The sequence below is a fragment of the Lissotriton helveticus genome, chromosome 5_1 (genome assembly GCF_964261635.1).
Source record: "Lissotriton helveticus chromosome 5_1, aLisHel1.1, whole genome shotgun sequence".
Lineage (NCBI taxonomy): Eukaryota > Metazoa > Chordata > Amphibia > Caudata > Salamandridae > Lissotriton > Lissotriton helveticus.
In genome coordinates this window covers 869,937,218-869,961,156 of record NC_136065.1, presented here as the reverse complement: position 1 = coordinate 869,961,156, position 23,939 = coordinate 869,937,218, and positions in this window count along the sequence as shown.

The window sequence follows — 23,939 nt, the reverse complement described above, 5'->3', positions numbered from 1 at the left end:
GCAATCCCCCTGCAGTTTCTTTCTCCTCATCTGCTGCTCTGCTGCTCTCTGACCTTTTATAAGAAGAAGAGGCATATGAACTCGCCTAGAAGCCCCGCCCGTTTGGCCCCGTTGCACACACTAGCGGTGTGCACTGTCTTTCCGCCCTTTACCCTCTATGATGGACAGCTCACTCAAGGGACCCGGGTGCCCTTCGGCGCGATTGCAAAGTTACACACACATTGTCACTGGAGACAAATCTTCTGACACTTTACACAGCTGAAGAGTAGGAAAAGCACTATTCATTTACCCAATGAGGTAGCACGGTCTATTTCGCGATTTCGCGTGAATTTGCGGACCAGAAATCTGCAAAATTCGCCCATACTTACTGTTTTTCTTCTTCGTCTCTGCTTAACCAGTGCCCAGTCTCCTTTGTCAAAGATAGTTTCCTGGGCATGGTGATGCTGATCTACATACATTTTCATTTTCCTTTTCCGAGTTGCATCGGTGTTTCGGACTTTACTAATCAATCCAGGGTCCTTAGAGGTAGTTTTGTTCTAATGTCTCTCCCAAATAGCAAGGTGGCTGGACTCTCACCAGTTGTTGGGTGAGGAGTTGATCGATAGGCCCAGAGTGCCTTGTGCAAAGCTTGGCTCAGATCAATTACCTCCATGAATGCTCATTGAATAACCCTCTAGAGGGTCCCCATTAATTGTTAATCTACACCATTGACTTGGGGCCAGTGGGGTTTACACTTTTAGTGTTTGACATTGAGTCGGACAAGAAATATTTTGAACTCTTTGCTGTTAATGGGTGGGCCGTTATCAGATTGGAGGTGGTTGGAAATACCCCAATATTCAAAGATGTCACAAAGCCGCTCTATGAATTTGTCATGAGTTATCGAAGATAGATCTTCAACAAAAGAAAACAATGAATATTTGTCTATGACTGCCATGAGATGGTGACAATTTCCTATAGGGTCAAAAAAGTAAACATCAACCCTCTCCCATGCATGCTCAGGAGAGTCAGACATTGTCACTGGGTGCCACTATACAGAAGGGGGACCCCACATCAATACAGGGCAGGTAGACGGGAAAGAACAAATCAGAGCAAGGGAAATAACCTGCCCGCAAGATTCAAAGAAAGGCCTTACATAAGGTCCAATAATATTTGGGTTAGCCTTAAACCACAACGAAATACATTCTCAAACCATAGGATAAGGGTACAAAGATACTTAAATATATCTCTTTTTATTGTTTTATAGAGCAATGCATTTTTAGATCATTAATATATTTGATTACACCTGATTGATAAAAATTCAATAGAATAAGTTACATCACATATAAATACACACAAACATTATCCTCACCAAGGCCCACACATCATATCACACTCTCAAATCACACAAGCTTACACATGCATAGTTATCACATAGAAAACACATATACCAGATACATTCAAGCTTCACTTCGCAAAGTTGTTTTAGATAAACGGTCAGAGAGGAACATTTGAGAGTGTGGTATGATATTTGGGCCTTGGTGAGGATAATTTTTGTGTGTATTTATATGTGATGTAACTTATTCTATTGAATTGTTATGAAGACAGACTCAGCTCAGCATGTGAGTGCCCGAAACCTCTTCTTTGGCTGCCTATGCGCCAAAGAGCAAAATTCAAGCTGCTCAGCTACACACACAAGGCTCTGCACCAACGAGGGCCTCTTATCCTACAGAGTAAAGTTGAATTGTATGTACCTACTGGGTGCCTAAGATCACGGTCTCTAGCTCAAGCCAGAACAAAACACATTAGGAAAGAAAGGGCAGGGGGGTCATAGCTTTACATACTTGGCAGCAAAACATTGGAATGATCTACCACAAGAACTCCGCCTTACGGAGGACTATGTTGTCTTCAGGAAAAAACTTAAGACCCACCTGTTCTCTAGAAAATAATACTGACCAAACTCATTATTTACCCAGCCATACACCAGGAGTCGTAGGACAGCACTGTGAGATCCTTCTGGATGAATGGGTGACTGCTCACTCACCCTGCCCATTCAGATTGCCATTGTGTTGAGCAAGAAGTTCCCCAATCTCTACCGGGCTCACATCAACCATTATTTTGGTATGTAACTTGGCGTCAAAATAGGCCATTTCAGTTGCATTCTCAGTCACAAGTTTATTGTCTTTGAAACTCTGGTCGCATTCCGGAGACCACTGAAATGATACATTTTGCTTTGTCAAGTCTCTCAGTTGGGCACTCATTGTAGCAAATTTGCGAATGTATCTTGAACAATAATTGGCCACGCCTAAAAAGGATCATAGCATGGTAACATCCTGGGGGGGGACAAGTGGATGAGAGTGCTTGCACCTTGTCTGGGTCTGGAGTCATTCCCCATCAGAATATGTGCCCAAACAAACATGAGCTTGGTTTTGTGAAAACCTGATTTGTGGCATTCAGAGAGAGACCTGCATCAAGAAGTAACTGGCACACTTGGGTGAGACCTTTGTTGTGTTCTTTCTGTGTTCTTCCAAAAACCAGTATGCCATCACTATAATGGAAAGCATGTGTAGCAGGTTGGATTGCTCTGCAAATAATATCGGAAATTATCTCAGCTGCCGAGGATACTTCAAACCTCAGTCTCTTATATTTGAACAAACCAACATGAATCAAAAAGCTAGTAATGTACCTGCATTTCTCCTCCAGTTAGTTGATAGGATCCTTTTATTAGGCCAAGACTGGAGAACCCTCAATTGCATGATCATGTCCACTATGTGTGGACCAGGGTCTCTCTCCCTCTCAATGGCTATGTTTGCCTGGTGCATATCAACACAAATATGCACAGCTCCGCGACTGTGTTTTTTGGTACTACTATTATGGGAAAAACCTATGGCGTGGGCCTGTGGAGCATTCCTGTTTCAAGAGTGCTTCTAACTCTTTCTCAACAGCTTCTTGGAGATTGAAAGCAACTCTAGTGTGCCGCTAGTTAACAAGGCAAATGTAAAGAAAGTATTTTGACTCCACATGGATTGAGGCAACAAGGCAACACTTATCCAACTGTGAGGATAGTCAAAAACGAATTCTGGTGCATAGAACCAGAAGTTCAACTCTACTAAAACATCCAACGGTTGAGAAACCTGTAACTCATGAATCAATATACAGTGGTTCAGCACCCAATATTGTACGGATCAAATCATTTTCTATCAATTAGGAGTTCAGCAAAAGCACAGGGTTTACGATGTGATATAAGGCCACTTATCACATTGTGTCTGAAGAAACTAGAAAATCTGTCCTGGAACCCTAGGACGCCACCAACTGGAGTGGAACTTTTACTCTGAACATTGTAGATGATGACATTTGTCAGCTCCTTTTAAATTACGGTTTTATGACAAACGACTAGGCGGACGCACCTTAATTTGGGAATATATTTTAAAAATGGTGATATATATGACCCTAGATAGAGGATTCAACAGAACTATACCATCTAGTCAAATTGAGAAGAATTTAATTGAAAGCACGGAAGAAGTCAGAGAGGATGAAATGTGTTGCCTACCACTGTGTATTGATTAACAGGACAAATGTCTTCCTTGATATGAAGCTGTACTTTCATGTTTTTGAGTTTTCCCAGGCCATAGAACAAAGACAGAAATCGACATATGATCTCAGATTGAGCACAGAGGTTGTAGTTCAGAGATATCAACCACATGTCAGCCACGGTGGCAAAAGTGAGCATACAGGCACTACACTAACTCCTTTGTAGAAAATGAATTGTGGCTTGCACCAATGTCTTTTTGGATCGCATTATTGCTGTGAATGACCCTTTGCTTTGTAATGGCTTAGAAGCGGCCCAGGTATATACCTTCATGCCTGACAGAGTGAGGCAAGGTACAGGGGATACGCTGTTACACTTTTGCACTGCAATGAGATTAATCAACGCACCACTGTCTATGATGAAAGTTATTGGGTGATCGTCCACTTTCAATGTGAATTTGCGAAGGTATGCAAATTAATTTTGTCACTTTGTTTGGTAAGCTTTCCTATTTATTTAATGTTCCCTCGTCATCATCTTTTGAAACCCCCCCTCACCTGGCCCCACCATCCCACCCCTCTTACCTGCAGCAGCCCCGGCTGTGTATAAGTGTATGGGTGAGTAATTGACTGTGCGATCGACTATATAGGTGAGTGAGCAGTTGTTTGAATAACTCTATGGGTGACTGATTCAGTGTGTGAGTGGACATTTCAGTGGCTGTAATAGTGAGTGAGTAGGTGTGTGAGTGGCTGTATGGGTGAGTGAGTGGAGTTTGTTAATCTATAAATGGCTGTATGGGTGAGTGAGTGGAGTGTGTTGCCCTATGAATCAGTGAGTAGCTGTATAAGTACTGGAATGGGTGTGTGAATAGGTTTTTAAAATGGTAGCGTGGGCGATGGAGTGGGTTATGAAAGGTTATATGGGCATGTCGTTTGAGATATCATCAGTGATGTCAGTGACCATGTATTGAGTAATTTAATATGTGAGGTCATAAGCAGTGCATTGCGGGCAGCAAGTTACAGTTAGCTCAGCAAACTATAACTGCTGATTTTCTCTGATTTTGTATGAGTGAAATGTCAGCTTAACTATAACGCCTCTGTAACCTTTGGTTTTTTTCAGTGAATTTCTATGGTTTTCTATGTCTATTTCCTAACTATAACATCCCTGTAACCTTTTTCTGTGAGTTTCTTTAATCCTTTTTCATAACTATAACATCCTTGTATTTTATTTCTATAATTAGATATTGAACATTTCATAGGCATGGTGCACCACTTATTGTTGTATTTGTCATCTATTTATTTAAAAAGTATATTAATCATCTCATTTCAAGATATTTTTTGTTTTTGTGATGACTTCACGAACGCTGAAGGCACACATAGAATACCAAGTGTTTTTGACAAAGTGTCAAACACATATATAGACATATTTTACATAAAGTTTGAGTCTAGCTGTTTTATCTATAGAACTGATGGAGTTCAATTTACAGACGAAGGGAAGAGAGTATTTCTTAGCAACCTGAAACTCTGCATACAGTCTTATCTGTAACTGTCGTATACACACTCAAAACACAAAGGCTCTTGTCGGAGCCACCCAAGTCCCCAAAATGTTGTTCATTATATTGTTAAAGATTTTTTTTAAAATAATTTTAAAAATTCGCAACAATTTTGTGATCATCACGATAAAATTGCGGAATGACAAATCAAAAGCAGACATTCAACGGCCACCACCACATTCAAGCATTTTAACTTAAAAACATAATTCTAAGTGTTACAATACATACATTACTAACTACATCACTGCTTAGGATGTGATTGTAATCAACTAATAGACCCCTTTTTTAGATCATCGTTCCCAGGTCACATATATCTCCAATAAAATGCAACAATCCTTTCAAAGGGATATCTCTTCCAGAGGTCTAGTTAATGCTTGGAGAATAGCTCATCCTGACTTGTTAGTATTCACATATTCATCCCCTGTATATGCCTCCCAATCCAGAATAGATTATTTATTTGTCACTCAAAATATTCTCCAGTCAGTATATAATGTTGAGATAGGTTCCATTTTAATTTCCGACCATGCTCCTGGTATTTTAGACTTAGACACCCCTAATGACATTTTCCGCTCTAATAGGTGGAGATTAAACAACGCACTGCTGCTAGATAAACATTTCATTGATGCTTTTACACACTTTACCAATGTTTTTTTGCCATTAACCTTACAGTTGACTCACAGTTTATATATATGGGATGCCTTCAAACCAACTGCCAGAGGTTTTTTCATAGATTTTGTTGCTAATAATAAAGAAATCACTACTTGAAGGATTCCACCTATTTGTTTAAGCAAATTATAGAGCTAGAACATAAGTTTTTTCCTCTAATAATTCTGAAACCCTGTCTAAATTGATTCAAACCAAATTACAGTATAACAAACAATTTTGTAATGATGCCTGTGGTGCTCTACTTAAAAGTAACGCAAACATTTATGGCGTCACAATAAAGCTGGTAAAACATTAGCTAATTATTTGAAAAAAAGAAGCAGAAATCTAAAATACAAGTAATTACTGATACTTATGGAGTTAGTCATACTAGCAACACTAAAATATTAGATTGCTTTTTACAATAATATACTAAACTATGTTCTTCAGAATTCTCTCGTACAGCTGATGAATTAAACACTTTTCTTCACAATATCCCCAAATCATCAGAACATACATCTGACTTTTCTATCTTGGACGCTATTATTTGATGAGGGCCTGATAAACCTAAATGTAGCGGAGATTGGGTTGGCAGTATTTGTGTCTTTGTGGTAATCAGGGTAGAAGTTGAGGTCCCCTAGAAAGATGTAGTGCTTGGAGTAAATGGCGAGCGAGATGATGAAATTAGGTGTTGCAGAACCCGTGTACCTTGGGGTCTGTAGGCAATGACACCTCTGATGTTGATTCTGCCATCGGTGTGGAGCTTGAAGTTGAGGTGTTGCATGATCGTTGCAGTTCTGTATTCAGTGGGGGTGCAGTAGATGGCCTCTTTGTGGATGATGGTGATACCGCCTCCATTCTTTGTTGGTGCAGTCATGGTGTGTAATCTTGTAGCCGTTGGGGATCCCGGTGACGAGTCGATGTTGGGGTTGGATGAGGGGGTTGAGCCAGGTTTCTGTGATGAAGATAAAGTCAGGGGTCAGGATGGTGTCACAGATTTTGGTGGTGTGTTTTTGGAGTGATTGGGCATTGAGCATTGAGCAGGAGGCAGTGGAGTAGTTCCTGGGTGGTCGTGTTCAGTGAGGTGGGTGTGTTGAGGGTTTTTCTAGATGGCAAGAGTTCCTGAGTTGCAGGCAAAGCAGCAAAGGTGGCAAGTAAAAAGTATTGCTGTGGATCAAGGAGATGCAAGACAGCAGGTATAATTACAACATTGGTGGCAGAGTACCTGTGTGTGGTAGGCAGGCCAGGGTTACTGGCGCTGGGCACAGGGCACTTTCCAGGTGCGGACGGGTGTAGAAGGGATTGCCTATGGTGCTGTGGCCTCTATTAAGTAGGTCCTTGGTGGGGCGCCGATTGACGAGAAGTAGGAGCAGTTGTAAAGGAGCGTGCGGCAAGGTAAGCCAGCCAGCTCTTGGGGAAAAAATTTACAAAAAATAGCATGTTGACAACAAAGGAAATACCAGTGAAGCACAGAGAAAGTAGTAAAAGCAAGGTTACATAGACAATGAGGCGACAAAAACAGCGAGCAAAAATGCAATAGTAACAAATAAGACTAGCTGAGCAGAGCGGCTAAATATTTAATAGGGCTATGGTATACACTTACAGGTGACATATTGCAATGAAGTAGACAACACAGTGAGCTAAATACAGGCGGCATGCACAACGGAGGAGTCAGCCCCACTGAGCAAGTGCAATTACCTGGCAGTCAGAGTCTGGGAGATCTGCTGGGCAGTAAGAGAGAAGCAGATCGAAGTTTGACATCAATAAATGGAGTCATAGTGAAGATTGCTAGGCATTGTGGAGCATAATTCCCATACCTCAATCTTATCCGAGCAGACAGTTGACTCAATTGATAAACCTGAGATGTTTATGTGTCAAACCACTACTATGCCTAATCCTCAACAAATAACTGCAAATGCTTTCCTTCCACCGACATTCCAAATATACATCTGAGCTTATCTGGCAGCACCCGGACATAAATCAAGCAGGTACACATTCAAAATGCTGCATTTTGCTCCACCAGTGATAACACACACTATGGTCACACAAAAACAGCACTCCTTGCTCAAATGTAGTCCCCATGGCAGTGTTAAAGCAAGATTTAGCTTTCAGGCTCACTCCCCTCTTAACTCTGTACTCAGGCATTATCCAATCACATAACCGCTGCCAACTGGTAAGGGAGGCTCAGTTCTTCAATCCATTCAGAAGAAGGGCCCTATGGATGTCGAGGTAAACACCTTTGCAGGCATACTTTTAAAAGAATTTCAAGACTGGGTCTTTAATCTGAACATTGTCCCAAAATTCAAGATGAGGGTTAGGAAAGGCTGTGAACCCCTCAACAACATTTTTGGAATCAGCCCGCTTGAAAATAAGGCCATACAACAAAATGTGTCTCTCTATGCCTGCTTCCTGGATTACAGAGTGGCATGTGAACCGTGGCACCCTATGGGCAAAATTGCAAGCATGGAGTATTCCAGATCAGCTATTAAGGGCAAATAATTTGCTATACCTGGACACTGGGCACTGGGTCCACAAATTCAAAGAAGATTACAACCAACCACAAAGGTTGTTTATTGTCTCCAACTCTTCTCAACCGCTACACTACTGACCTATTTCCATCTCTTACCAACCTGAGTACTTATCTACCAAGACTAATTGGTCAGCGTTTGGCCCTATTACAATATTCCAATGAAACCTTATTGCTTGACCTAACAAAACATATGTCTCCAAAGGCCCCTAATTGGGCTCGAAAGACCTTACTTACTCATGGAGTATCAACAATCAGTCCATATCAACAGGGGCATACCATAATTTAGGGGTTTGGATAGATGATAAATACAAATTTGGCCACCAAAACAAAACCTTGTCTTTCAGTCGAACCTTCCTGCAAAACCAATTGCGGCGCATCTCTGAAATACTGAAATGCTCAAAACGCTATTATATTTTGGACATTCTTAAAACTAAAGTGGTCCCAGCACTTTTATAATGCTCTCCCATCTGGCCTCTTCAACTTCACAAGAGCCTTCAGAGGCTTTATTCAAGAGCAATTATGGCTCTATTAGCTATGCCAAAAACACCACGCCCATTACCCAGCTGAGACTTCAGTTTGGCCTATTGAATATAACCTCACTAGCTGATCTCAGCTTCATGAACTACTACCAGAGGCTGTAAAGGGCAATCAACTTGCCCCTAAAAAGCCTGATTTGTAAAGAACTAGTAACCTTTCCTAAAATCCATCAACCAAGCGGGACGTGCCACCTCAAGAAGCTCTTGAAAAATCTACCAAAGTGCCTGAGGGATTCCAGACCAGATTATACCCTCTTATAAACACCGTCCAAAGTAGCTGCCAAGAATATTTGTTTGAGAACCAACTTTGAGGCCCTTACAAACCTAGCAAGAACACAGTTACTATTACCTTTTTCACATCACTTTCCCGAACACCTATACCTTTCTATCAGTCTGAAACATTTTACACACCTGAAATTCATCAGATGTAGATTTTTTTCTTTTACCACTTAAGACCACCCAACCTTGGAAATTTAAAGAAGCCTGTGCATGCTGTAGGGGTGTGTCAGTAGATTAAAACCATAAAAGCACGTCATTTGTCTATGCCACCTTCTCTTAGACATCAAAAGAAAATTCTTGTGCCTCTGTTTTATTCACCTAAGAATCAGATTCTCCAAATGAGCTCTGGACAACTGCCTGCACAGAAAAGATGTACAGCTTTTGGCTACATTTCTGAAGTTTCTGGACCTTGCAACAACTGACTAAAGAAAATTAACAGCAATCTCAACAGTCTGATGTGTCTTGAGTCCAGTCGCTTACTGGCACTATAATCAATCTCAAAGACAGGCAACCTGAAGGAATTAATTATTTTAGGTTTCATCAAATTTCTCTTAACCACACAGCCCATGCCCTGTGTCTCTGCCCCAAAACCAGCGCATGTCTATAAAATAAGCTCAGGCTGCGATTATCCATTATCCTCTGCAAGCGTTCACATGGAACGAATTCTTAGGAAAGTTTTTGATCACAGATATCTCTCTGTAGAATAAATCTTTCAAACAACATGAGTGATTTAATCAATAGTAATCTTGAATAAGAAATTTAGAAATGTATTAACTACTGCGGTTCAGCAGAACCGAGTTTATTAGACAAAAATGTGTTTAAAAAAACAGAGGTGAGTGACATAGTGCACAATATATAAAAAATAATGACATCCTCGTCCATCTACCAGTCCTAAGTGAATGTGGATGTGAGAAGTTGGCCTGGTATATGATGCTCACTAGTTCTAGTGATCACCTTGTACCATGCCAAGCAACCCTTATGGTGCATGTTGTAAAGTCAACCTTATAGACAAGCTATCCTAGGGGTAGCATGGACTAAGCAGTCTTAGGCTAAACTCTGTAAAGGCATGTGAAGCAAGCTGTTTTACCATACACAATCCCTTGAATACCAAATGAAAGGACACCACACAGATATATATTGAAAATATATATAGATTTATTTCTCAAAAGATACCCTATACTCTTTATGAGCACAGACGCACAAGCGTTAAAACAAAACACAGTTTAAATACACAAAAGTTGCACGAATATGGATGAGCCCTAGGGGCCACCTAAACCATATACAAAAATAGTGGTATAAGGACCACTATGGGGAAAGTGAAGAGGCCTAGGGCTTGGGGAATCGCTGGAGCTGATCGAGACTAGCAGTGATGAAGTCGGGAAAGGCCCGCAGGACTCGGGTGCAGTGCGGAAAGTGCACGCAGTACCAATGCAATGTCAATGGTGCGTAAAAAGTACAAAGTTAGTTAAAAAGGAACCTTCCGAGTGACCTAGAAAGCTGAAACTTTAGACACAGGCCCTAGAGGTGTGTACCAGTGTGGGAACACCGGCGGAGCTGAGTTACCTCACCCACAGGAAGCGGGTGCACAGGGTCGAAGTAGTGTCGGGTTTCGTCACGCAGGTCGATGGTGCTTGGAGCTGAAGATGCTGCAGGCGACTCGAGGTGAAGAGTTCCGGTGGATCCAAGGGTGGATCTGAAGTCGTGAAGACCTGAAAGCAGAGGGGACAATGTTCAAAGTCACTAGCCAGTGACTACCGTGGAACCAGAGTGGAACCAGGCGATGTCGGGTGCAAACAGGCGTCGAGGTGTAGCTTCTCTCTGCAGCCACGTGGACACGAGGGGTCAAAGACGTTCAGGAGTCGGTCACGAGCTGTCCCACGCAGGCTTCTCGCTGTTGGCGGTATCGGCAACCGGATGGAAGCAAACAGGCCTTGGCTAATGCAAGCCATGCAGGAATCAAAAAAGGCTTGTCACTCGGACCAGCAAGGTCAGAGCGAGTGCTCCCTTTTACAGGAGCAAGAGCAAGTCTGGAGCAACCAGACCTGCAGTGACAGTTGAAGTTTTCGTCACCAAGATGGCCGCTAGCCACGTGGCAAGTGGCTGGGATGGCGCATCGAGTGGCACGGTGCAAAAGGGCCCCACGCAGATCGTGGAGATGCTGGGGGGCTGTTCTTTAGTGCAAGGGCTGCTCGAGGTTAGGGCTTCTCAAACTCCAAAGCACAGCATCGAGGGTGCCTCTGATGCTGCGCAGTCAGCGTTTCGGGGGTCTTCCAAGAGGTCCGGTCCCACGTCTCTCGGTGCCTCCACGGGTCCCTTCTTCGCAGGGGCTGTGGATCGGGCGGTGAGAAGTCTGGGAGTCTGGGTCTTGTCAGGCTCTGGGCTCGGGCTCCGGCGGGAGGCGGCGGCAAAGCAGACATCGAGTTGCTGGTTGGTGCCTGTGTTCACAGGGTGGTCACTCCTTGGCCACAAGGGAGATTCTCTTCCGTCTTCTGAGCAGCAGAATGTCGAAGTCCAGTCTTCTTCTGTATTTCAAGTTGATTCAGGATGATCTGAAGTCTCAGGACACAGCTCCCACTCTTATTCGAATCTGGGGGGCCGGATCACCTACTAGGTCCCTCCTCTGGGTGGAACCAGGAAGGGGAGTGGTTACACCCCGTTTCCTTTGTCCAGTTTCGCGCCAGGACTGGGGCAGGAAAGCCCCAGCACCGGTTTGAACTGGCCTATGCACGGGGACACCTTGTGTGCCCCAGGCATGTCGGATTCTATTCAGCCCTGTCCTACCCAATACACAAAATCCTGTCTGGGGTGGTGCTAGCACCTCCCAAGGCAGGAAACCCTTTGTCCAAGCTGCCCTCGCTGGAAGGACTCCCAGCAGCAGGAGGTCAGACTTGTGTCTGTGGTGGCAGCATCCATTTTGAGATGCTAAGGCTCTGTTTAACTTTAACCGGGGTTCAGGCTAGGTACATGTCGTGTCCCTCTAGAAGGGTGGAATGCTACCCCCGTCGCCAGAACTGGCGAGGGGGTAGTATTCCAATTAGTATGACACCTTACTCGACATGTTTTGATAAAGCCAAACCTAAGATAGCATTTAACCGCGAGGATTATAATGCACTTAAGAGTATATGGTATGGCAGTATCATGAAACAGCTAAAGGACATGGTTCCGAAAGCTGCAGACGGGCTCAGCTCATGCCAGAGCACCATCTCACATATTTCCAAGCACTCTGCCTCCAGGATTGATGAGGCCTTCCATAGGAGTGGCTGATAGGAACATATGTGTCCAGTTTAGGTTAGGCATAGGCATACTACACCTAAGTAAGGGGTGGTTTCACCGACTTACCCCAGCTGAGTGATCAGCCAGTTGTGTCAAATATGGAGGCCAGGCCAGGGGTGGCATAATACATGCTGCAGCCCCTGGTAGGCCTTGGAAGCACCTATGCCCTGGGTACCTGGGTACACTGTTACAGGGGCCAATAAGGTGAGCCAATTCCAATTGTGTATGTACCTAAGGTACATGGAGTCCATTTTAAGGAGAAAGCAATTAGCCTGGGGCCCTGAATAGCAGGATCCCAGGCCAACTATGTCAAAAACCAGCTAAACACCAGGCAAAAAGTTTGGGGGTAACCATAGTCAGATATCCACCTTCCTACAGAACCCCCCCCCAAACGAAAGGAGATAAGGCTATCCTTGACCAGGTAAGCCTATATTGCCTAAGTGGCCATATAAGGAAGTACCAGCTCTGGCTTGGTTACCCCCTGTCTCATGGTCCACTAAGCAATCCCTCACCCTAAGGGTATCTGAGGGTCTCCACCATAGGGAATCTCTACCTGTGGTGTGTCTTTGCAAAGTTAAAGGCTGGTTTTGGGATGGAGTACTGAAGTGAGATTCCTCTGTAGGACTCAGCTTCCTCCAATCACTCTCCACCATGTGTGCCTTTCTTTCTTTGACTGAGTTGCACTGTGCTCTCAGGGTCAACCTCTGGCTACCTAAAGCTGGAGGCTGGGTCCCTCTTGTTGGCTTACTGAAGGGACAGTTCAGGTTTGGGCCCCTGGGGTCCCAGGTTTGGCTGTGCCCAACAGAATCCATCTGTGGGAGGTCCCTACCTACTTTTAAGGGGGCTCCCTCAGGAGTTTTTAAAGTTTTCACCTCACTAGGGCTACTAGTTGTGGTGCCCCTAATCTGTTGAGGGGGTGCTTTATTTGACAGGGGGCCCTTTGGGGCTCACTGTCCTTCTTGTCCTCTGCAGCCCTGGGCTGACTAAGGCAAGGTAGAGAGGGGCAGGTTACCTGCTCCAGACTGGGTCCCACCTGAGAAGGGTCCACTGCCATCAGAGGCTCTGTCAGGCCAGGCCTAACAACCTCTGGGACAGTTCCTTCATCAGGGGTAAGATCAGTTCCCTGAGGAGGCTGATCCTTTCCTAAAGTCTGGTGGGAGGGAGATTTCTCTTCCTCCTCAATGCGCTCAGTTTGGGTGGAGTGATCCATCATTTCAGGCTTCACTACCCAGGTGTCAGTTTGAGTTGGGGCTGTGGCCATCACAGCCCCACCAACCTTTTCAGGAGGAGACTCCGTTTGGGTATGAGCTGTTGTCATAACTGCTCTGCTAATCTTTTCAGGAGGTAAGTTAGCTAAAGATGGGGCTGAGATTTGCTCAGCCCTACCAACCTTTTCAGGAAGGACATCTTGGATTGGGGCTGTAACCATCACAGCCCCACTAACATTTCCATGGAGATTTACCATTTTAGAATGGGTTTGTTGTTCAACCTCAGCCCAGGCTGAGATTTCCAAATCATTCCCCAGTAGACAATCTACAGGCAAGTTTGATGACACTGCCACTCTCTTTGGGCCAGTGACACCTCCCCAGCTAAGATTTACTACTGCCATGGGGTGATTGGTTTCTATTCCATCAATGTTTGTCACCTGATATGTGGCATCAGGTAAAAGTTGCCTTGAGGGGACTAGACATTCAGCCAACATGGTGATGCTAGCCCCTGTGTCTCTAAAGGCCTCAACTTTCAAGCCATTGATGAGGGGCTCCTGTCTATACTTGCTCAAAGTGTTTGGGCAAGCAGTGAAATTGGCAAACCCCATGCCAGTCTCATAGACAAGAGTATCTGAGGTAGGGGACCTGGTTAGGCCAGAATCCACCTGTCCTCCAAAAGTAAACCCACCCAGATTCCTGGGTGTGCTCCCACTTCCTGGGGGATTACTGCTGACGGTAACTGGAGGTGTTGGAGCTGGCTTTGGAGGTATATTTTCCTTATTGTTATTCCTGGGACAACTGCTATCAGTTTTCCAGTGGCCAGGCTGTTTACAGACATGGCAATAAGGTTTCTTCTGGTCAGAGGAAGTGTTTTGGGACCCACCCCCATCCTTGGAGTTTTGGGGCCCTGTGGGAAACTTGTCTTTAGATTTATCCCCACCCTTCTCTTGAGCCTTGGAAGTATCTTTCTTTTGGTCACCACCCTGGTTCTTAGGCCTGATCCTGGTTCTGACCCATTTGTCTGCCCTCCTACCCAATTCTTGTGGGGAGGTCAGATCAGAGTCAACCAGGTGCTGATGTAGAAGCTGATTTTGACAATTACTTAAGATTTGCTCTCTCATAATTAAATTATACAATCCTGTATAGTCTGTAACCTTACTTCCCAGCAACCAGCCCTCCAGAGCCTTAGTGGCACATTCAACAAATTCAGACCAGTCCTGAGTCTGTGTCTTCTGGGTATCTCTGAACATTAACCTGTACTGTTCAGTGGTTAAGCCTAACCCATCAATCAGAGCACTCTTCAGGACCAGGTAGTTTCTAGAATCCTCATCACTAACTGTGAGGAGTCTGTCTCGGCCTCTACCTTCAAAGGAGAGCCACAAGATTGCTGCCCACTGCTCCTGAGGGACCTGCTGTACTTTGCAAGCTCTCTCAAGTGCAGTCATCCACTTGTGGATATCATCCCCAACTGTGTAGGGGGGCACAATCTTACTCAGGTTTCTAATATCATAGGACCTGTCTTTATCCTTAGGGATATTGCTGCCACCAGTGGGTTCTAACCCACTCTCTCTAGGCTGCCTTGCTCTAGCAAGTTTCTCTTTGGCCAGGGCAACTTCAAATTTTTTGTCTCTGGATCCTAAGTTCAGCCTCTCTCATTTTGGCCTCATGTTCCCTTCTCTGAGGGCTAGTCAACTCCTTCTGGAGTTGCCATGAGAACCTCTAGAAACATGGGAAGTATTGGAGTCACCTGAGTGATTCCTCCTCCTCCTATGCTCCTGGTTAAGTCCATTTGGGGGTCTGAATGGGTTGGACCCACCTTCAGTCCCAAATAAGCTTAAGTTAGCCTGGTTAAGCCTGCTGACTAACACCTGGCTATTTCTACCATCATCAGAATCACTTTCTTCCTCCTCCTCCTCTTCCTCTTCCTCAGGCTGAGTATTCCCAGGGGTCTGGTCTTCCTCATCTATCTGGATGACAGGGGCAGGGGCATCAGGGTTATCATCTTCAGAAGGAGAAACCTCCTCACCAGTCCCTGAGGGGCCTGGTTTGGGGTTCTTTAGAGCTTCAGACTGGTCTAATAGCTCTCTGATGTGTCCTGCTGTAGGAGTAGGACCTGTTTTGATTCCTCTCATGGAACACAGTTGCCTCAGTTCCTTAAATGGAAAGATAGCAAATTTGGATGGTGCCCTTGGAGGGTCACTCTCAACAGAGATGGGTCCAGTGGATCCCTCTGCTCCAGACATTGCTCTAGTGTGGTGGATGTGTTGCAATCTACCTACACTTGTGTTTTCCTACAAAACCTATCTAGTAGTTGTAGTCAGGGTGTGCTACTCCCTATCCTCTACAACAACTAAGTTCAGTAGAACTTAAGTATATCTAGTCTTGTTTTAGTGTACCTATCAGGTACCTGTATGATCTTTCAAATGATATTTTCAAAGATTGTAATGGTAAAACAACAGCAAGCTCAAATCCCAATCCGCTGCTCACCTATGTGAGAAGTTGGCCTGGTATATGATGCTCACTAGTTCTAGTGATCACCTTGTACCATGCCAAGCAACCCTTATGGTGCAGGTTGTAAAGTCAACCTTATAGACAAGCTATCCTAGGGGTAGCATGGACTAAGCAGTCTTAGGCTAAACTCTGTAAAGGCATGTGAAGCAAGCTGTTTTACCATACACAATCCCTTGAATACCAAATGAAAGGACACCACACAGATATATATTGAAAATATATATAGATTTATTTCTCAAAAGGGTGTACAGTCATAATATCGAGTCAATTATTTCGACTGGACAGAATATCGAGTAAAAAATATAGAATGGACATAATATCGACTAGACATAATATAGACAACAAAAATATCGACTAGAGAAAATTAATATCGAATAGAATGGACATAATATCGAATCAAAAATATAGAATGGACATAATATCGACTAGACATAATATAGACAACAAAAATATCGAATTTAAGGTAAGTTAATAATAATTTTTATTTTTTGTGTAATATAAGTCTGTAGCGGGTTGTGGGTTTATAGGGGAATAGGGTGGGAAGTAATTTAATTCTAATTAATTAAATATGTTAATTTATTTATTGATATATATTTAGAATTAATTGTTAATTAATTATTAATTGGTAATTAATTAAAATATAATTGGTAATTAATTATAATTGATTAATTGATAAATATTTTAATTTTAGTAATTTATTTTCTGTAGCGGGTTGTGGGTTTATAGGGGAATAGGGTGGGAAGTAATTTAATTATAATTAATTAAATATGTTAATTTATTTATTGATAATAATTTAGAATTAATTGTTAATTATTTATTAATTGGTAATTAATTAAAATATAATTGGTAATTAATTATAATTGATTAATTGATAAATATTTTAATTTTAGTAATTTATTTTCTGTAGCGGGTTGTGGGTTTATAGGGGAATAGGGTGGGAAGTAATTTAATTATAATTAATTAAATATGTTAATTTATTTATTGATATTTTTTAAAAATTAATTGTTAATTAATTATTAATTGGTAATTAATTAAAATATTATTGGTAATTAATTATAATTGATTAATTGATAAATATTTTAATTTTAGTGTTCAGGGTCAGTTGTCAGTTTTTGGGTAAAGGGGTATTTTTAGGGTTCAGGGTCAGTTTTCAGTTTTTGGGTAAAGGGGTATTTTTAGGGTTCAGGGTCAGTTTTCAGTTTTTGGGGTAAAGGGGTATTTTTAGGGTTCAGGGTCAGTTTTCAGTTTGTAGGTAAAGGGGTATTTTTAGGGTTCAGGGTCAGTTTTCAGTTTGTAGGTAAAGGGGTATTTTTAGGGTTCAGGGTCAGTTTTCAGTTTGTAGGTAAAGGGGTATTTTTAGGGTTCAGGGTCAGTTTTCAGTTTTTGGGTAAAGGGGTATTTTTAGGGTTCAGGGTCAGTTTTCAGTTTTTGGGGTAAAGGGGTATTTTTAGGGTTCAGGGTCAGTTTTCAGTTTTTGGGTAAAGGGGTATTTTTAGGGTTCAGGGTCAGTTTTCAGTTTTTGGGTAAAGGGGTATTTTTAGGGTTCAGGGTCAGTTTTCAGTTTTTGGGGTAAAGGGGTATTTTTAGGGTTCAGGGTCAGTTTTCAGTTTGTAGGTAAAGGGGTATTTTTAGGGTTCAGGGTCAGTTTTCAGTTTTTGGGTAAAGGGGTATTTTTAGGGTTCAGGGTCAGTTTTCAGTTTTTGGGGTAAAGGGGTATTTTTAGGGTTCAGGGTCAGTTTTCAGTTTGTAGGTAAAGGGGTATTTTTAAGGGTTCAGGGTCAGTTTTCAGTTTTTGGGTAAAGGGGTATTTTTAGGGTTCAGGGTCAGTTTTCAGTTTTTGGGGTAAAGGGGTATTTTTAGGGTTCAGGGTCAGTTTTCAGTTTGTAGGTAAAGGGGTATTTTTAGGGTTCAGGGTCAGTTTTCAGTTTTTGGGTAAAGGGGTATTTTTAGGGTTCAGGGTCAGTTTTCAGTTTTCGGGTAAAGGGGTATTTTTAGGGTTCAGGGTCAGTTTTCAGTTTATGGGTAAAGGGGTATTTTTAGGGTTCAGGGTCCGTTTTGGGTTTTTGGGGTACAGGGGTACTTTGTAAAAATAAAGTAAAATTACATTTAAATTACATTTATTTAATAAAATTAAATTATATTAAATTATATTATAATATTTTTTATTAATTTATATTCAAAAAATTATTATATACTTACCAATACTTATGTTGTAATGGTATGCGTTGTAAAGGTATATGCGTTGTAAAATCTTGCGTTGTAAATGTATGCGTTGTAAAAGTTTTTGCGTTGTAAAAGTTTTGTTGTAATGGTAGGCGTTGTAAAAGTATGCGTTGTAACGTCATACATCCCTGGAGTGGGAATAGTAATTTTAACCTCTACACTATCCAGCGCTTTCCCTACTGTTGCACCCACTGGAGTGGGAGTAGTACATTTTACCTCTACGCTATCCAACACTTTTGCTAATGTTGAACTCACTATAGTTGTAACAATAAATTTTAAACATTTTCTAAAATGTTATATATGTTTATTTAATAATATGTTTAATATATATATATATATATATATATATATATATATATATATATATATATATATATATATATATATATATATGTGTGTGTGTAATTTTTGGTGATATAATTTTTTTTATTATATAAATTATTTATTAAAATTATATTTTTTTAATAATTATTTCTAAGTTTATATTAAATATATTTATTACTATATTAGTTTTAACTTACTTTTAAGACATTTTAAAAAATCGATATTTTGACAGTCTATATTTTTGTAAGTCGATATTTTGGAGTCGATATTTTGGTACTTACCTGTTTGAAGATAGGGAGTCGATATTTTGTCAATCGATATTTTTGACTCGATATTTGTGTATCTCGATATTTGTGTCGTCGATATTATGTCAGTGATCCTCTCAAAAGATACCCTATACTCTTTATGAGCACAGAAGCACAAGCGTTAAAACAAAACACAGTTTAAATACACAAAAGTTGCACGAATATGGATGAGCCCTAGGGGCCACCTAAACCATATACAAAAATAGTTGTATAAGGACCACTATGGGGAAAGTGAGAGGCCTAGGGCCTGGGGAATCGCTGGAGCTGATCGAGACTAGCAGTGATGAAGTCGGGAAAGGCCCGCAGGACTCGGGTGCAGTGCGGAAAGTGCACGCAGTACCAATGCAATGTCAATGGTGCGTAAAAAGTACAAAGTTAGTTAAAAAGGAACCTTCCGAGTGACCTAGAAAGCTGAAACTTTAGACACAGGCCCTAGAGGTGTGTACCAGTGTGGGAACACCGGCGGAGCTGAGTTACCTCACCCACAGGAAGCGGGTGCACAGGGTCGAAGTAGTGTCGGGTTTCGTCACGCAGGTCGATGGTGCTTGGAGCTGAAGATGCTGCAGGCGACTCGAGGTGAAGAGTTCCGGTGGATCCAAGGGTGGATCTGAAGTCGTGAAGACCTGAAAGCAGAGGGGACAATGTTTAAAGTCACCAGCCAGTGACTACCGTGGAACCAGAGTGGAACCAGGCGATGTCGGGTGCAAACAGGCGTCAAGGTGTAGCTTCTCTCTGCAGCCACGTGGACACGAGGGGTCAAAGACGTCCAGGAGTCGGTCACGAACTGTCCCACGCAGGCTTCTCGCTGATGGCGGTGTCGGCAACCGGATGGAAGCAAACAAGCCTTGGCTAATGCAAGCCGCGCAGGAATCAAAAAAGGCTTGTCACTCGGACCAGCAAGGTCAGAGCGAGTGCTCCCTTTTACAGGAGCAAGGGCAAGTCTGGAGCAACCAGACCTGCAGTGAAAGTTGAAGGTTTCATTGCCAAGATGGCCGCTAGCCACGTGGCAAGTGGCCGGGATGGTGCGTCGAGTGGCACGGTGCAAAAGGGCCCCACGCAGATCGTGGAGATGCTGGGGGGCTGATCTTTGGTGCAAGGGCTGCTCGAGGTTAGGGCTTCTCAAACCCCAAAGCACAGCGTCGAGGGTGCCTCTGATGCTGCGCAGTCAGCGTTTCGGGGGTCTTCCAAGAGGTCCGGTCCCACGTCTCTCGGTGCCTCCACGGGTCCCTTCTTCGCAGGGGCTGTGGATCAAGCGGTGAGAAGTCTGGGAGTCTGGGTCTTGTCAGGCTCTGGGCTCGGGCTCCGGCGGGAGGCGGCGGCAAAGCAGACGTTGAGTTGCTGGTTGGCGCCTGTGTTCACAGGGTGGTCACTCCTTGGCCACAAGGGAGATTCTCTTCCGTCTTCTGAGCAGCAGAATGTCGAAGTCCAGTCTTCTTCTGTATTTCAAGTTGATTCAGGATGATCTGAAGTCTCAGGACACAGCTCCCACTCTTATTCGAATCTGGGGGGCCGGATCACCTACTAGGTCCCTCCTCTGGGTGGAACCAGGAAGGGGAGTGGTTACACCCCCTTTCCTTTGTCCAGTTTCACGCCAGGACTGGGGCAGGAAAGCCCCAGCACCGGTTTGAACTGGCCTATGCACGGGGACACCTTGTGTGCCCCAGGCATGTCGGATTCTATTCAGCCCTGTCCTACCCAATACACAAAATCCTGTCTGGGGTGGCGCTAGCACCTTCCAAGGCAGGAAACCCTTTGTCCAAGCTGCCCTCGCTGGAAGGACTCCCAGCAGCAGGAGGTCAGACTTGTGTCTGTGGTGGCAGCATCCATTTTGAGATGCTAAGGCTCTGTTTAACTTTAACAGGGGTTCAGGCTAGGTACATGTCGTGTCCCTCTAGAAGGGTGGAATGCTACCCCCGTCGCCAGAACTGGCGAGGGGGTAGTATTCCAATTCGTATGACACCTTACTCGACATGTTTTGATAAAGCCAAACCTAAGATAGCATTTAACCGCGAGGATTATAATGCACTTAAGAGTATATGGTATGGCAGTATCATGAAACAGCTAAAGGACATGGTTCCGAAAGCTGCAGACGGGCTCAGCTCATGCCAGAGCACCATCTCACATATTTCCAAGCACTCTGCCTCCAGGATTGATGAGGCCTTCCATAGGAGTGGCTGATAGGAACATATGTGTCCAGTTTAGGTTAGGCATATGCATACTACACCTAAGTAAGGGGTGGTTACACCGACTTACCCCAGCTGAGTGATCAGCCAGTTGTGTCAAATATGGAGGCCAGGCCAGGGGTGGCATAATACATGCTGCAGCCCCTGGTAGGCCTTGGAAGCACCTATGCCCTGGGTACCTGGGTACACTGTTACAGGGGCCAATAAGGTGAGCCAATTCCAATTGTGTATGTACCTAAGGTACATGGAGTCCATTTTAAGGAGAGAGCAATTAGCCTGGGGCCCTGAATAGCAGGATCCCAGGCCAACTATGTCAAAAACCAGCTAAACACCAGGCAAAAAGTTTGGGGGTAACCATAGTCAGATATCCACCTTCCTACAGTGGACAGCAAGGTATCTCTCTGGAATTTCCTGGGGTTGACCTTTAGACTTCATTATCAAATGAAATCCTGGGAGCCGTGCGGCGTAGCAGCCAGGGCGGCTGACTCCTGAGCACGGGGCACACTGTTCAATCATCGGGCGCAGCTCAGCCCAGCACCATGTGATAATAGCTCGTTTAATCTTTCCGATGGCCCCGGTACCTTGAATTACTTATGTGTGATTAGTTTACCTTTACAAATATCGGGTTTCAAATACTAGGTTACTTGTTTTGTATACACAATTCTGGTGATAGATCATTAATGTATTTATTTTTCATACATTAGAGTGCTTTAGCTAAACTATATTGTATGGTTGTCAATCAAACTATTGTGGTCAATAATGTTGCCCTATGTCTAGATGACTTTGGAATTTTGATTACCAATATATGATCAAAGTAGGGGTTGATAGGGAATTATACATTTAGTACTCTTCAATCCATATCTTCTGATGGTTATTTAGCAGTAGCCAATATTGTCAAGTCAATTTAAGTACTGATCAATACAAAACATTTTTATTTAGCGGAATACCCTTTAGATTGCATTTCTATGTGTCTTGACATAGTGTGAGAGCTTTAAGCAAATTGTAACCACATCAATAAGTAAAATTAAACTGTTCGCTGCTGAGAACCCTTATGGCACTTACCTCTCGACTCCCAACCCCCATAATTTAGAGCATAAAAAGCACAAAAAGTCAAAAGAGCTTCATATAATGTAACATGGGTCTATTGCAATAATCTCCCACTGCCCTGCTGGTCTCTTGAGCAGTTTACCCACTGCAGTTGCTCATCTTTAAGGTAACAAAGATTCATTTTACAGTTTTTTCGTACAGCTTATAATTTTTCAAGTAAAACTGCATTTGTTGAACAACACAAATATCAGTACTGTGCGAGACTGAATCTGAGTACACCATCAGGGTATGATAGCCTAAGTCCTGCTAGCTCACTGTGCATCATTAGTACTCCTAACCTGACAAGCTAACAAATGGATTGTGCCACCTCACAACATGACAACCCTGAATCTCCAAGATAATTGTGGTAACAGATCTAGAACCTTTTTGTTTGGTTACTTATACATACCCAAAGAAATACACAATAACTACACACCATTCAATTTCAATATTTATTGGAACATTGCCATTCTTGAGTAAAATATGTGCCCTGCAACAATCAATAGAAGGAGTCAGAATAACATAATTAGCATTATGAGAATGTTGAAAAAGATGAAAAACAGTTCAACCATTTGCTTTTTCAGAATATATACTTGCATATAAGTAGTGTAATGTATTATACTTCTACCAAGTGCTACTTAGGGTGCCTAGGGTGGGTGAATCTGCCAAATCCATTTAGAGTGGTCTAACAACCCATTACATGTGGGTAAGTGTCATTAGGATGGCCATCTTGGTGGAGAGCTGGCCAGTATCCCACGCAAGAGATAAACAGGAATAAGCTGGGCTGGAATTCCAGCATGTTACAACCTATCAGTACCAGCGAAATGCTCCTCTAACTAAACTAGGAAGGGATGGCGTTTAGATAATAAACGTCAATTATGTTGCCATGCCGATTTCCCAGTTAGGTTGCCACTGTTGATTCCATTGTGACAGCTCTGTTGCTGAACAGACAATAATAATTTCAATATTTTGCGTAGTGAACTTAGCCCTTGTACAGAATGTTCAAGGTATTGTGATAATATGCCTATGAAGTGGCAATGTCAGCAATGCTTTTTCAGAGAATATTAACCTGCATAGGAACACAATAAAATGTGTGTTAAATGTTATCGTGTTTAATAAAAGAAGACAACCTAAAACCTTAAGCATTTAAAACGGTTGTGTTTCCACTCGGGCCTAATTTAACCACATTACACTCTCTCCTTTGACGTGAGTTAACTAAAAAGCATCCTAACAGCAATGCTAATGTATATAGTTAAAAGCATAAAAAGCATCTTGCACTTTTGAGAATAGAAAAAAATAGAAAGGCAAATCACATTAAAATCTAGTTAAAGGCATGTTGGTTGAAAGAATGTTTATTCGATTGTACATCGTAATCATAAAAGATAAAAACATATAGATCTACATAAGTACATTAAGAGCATTAAAACCTTCAAACCACCATATTGACCTCAGATCACAATTTCTAAAATTACCAAGGTGTGCAAAGAGGAGAAAACAGAACACCCTACAATTAAGGAAATTTGGTCTATTAAAAATTCGAACAAAATGTAGCAATTAAAAATTCATGATTTTGTTCCACAACAGAGCAACATCGTATCATGATCTGGTGGTAACTGTAGATGTAAAAAGGCTGGCACGGGCAGCTGCAACCCCCTAGTTTTCAAAAGTGGTATTCACTTCTGCACAGGGAATCAGAGAATCTGAAGAATAAAACTAAGTGTATTAAAGTTTGGGGGGAACCACCATCACAGGTACAAATCAGGATTGTATGCGGATCAAACTGGC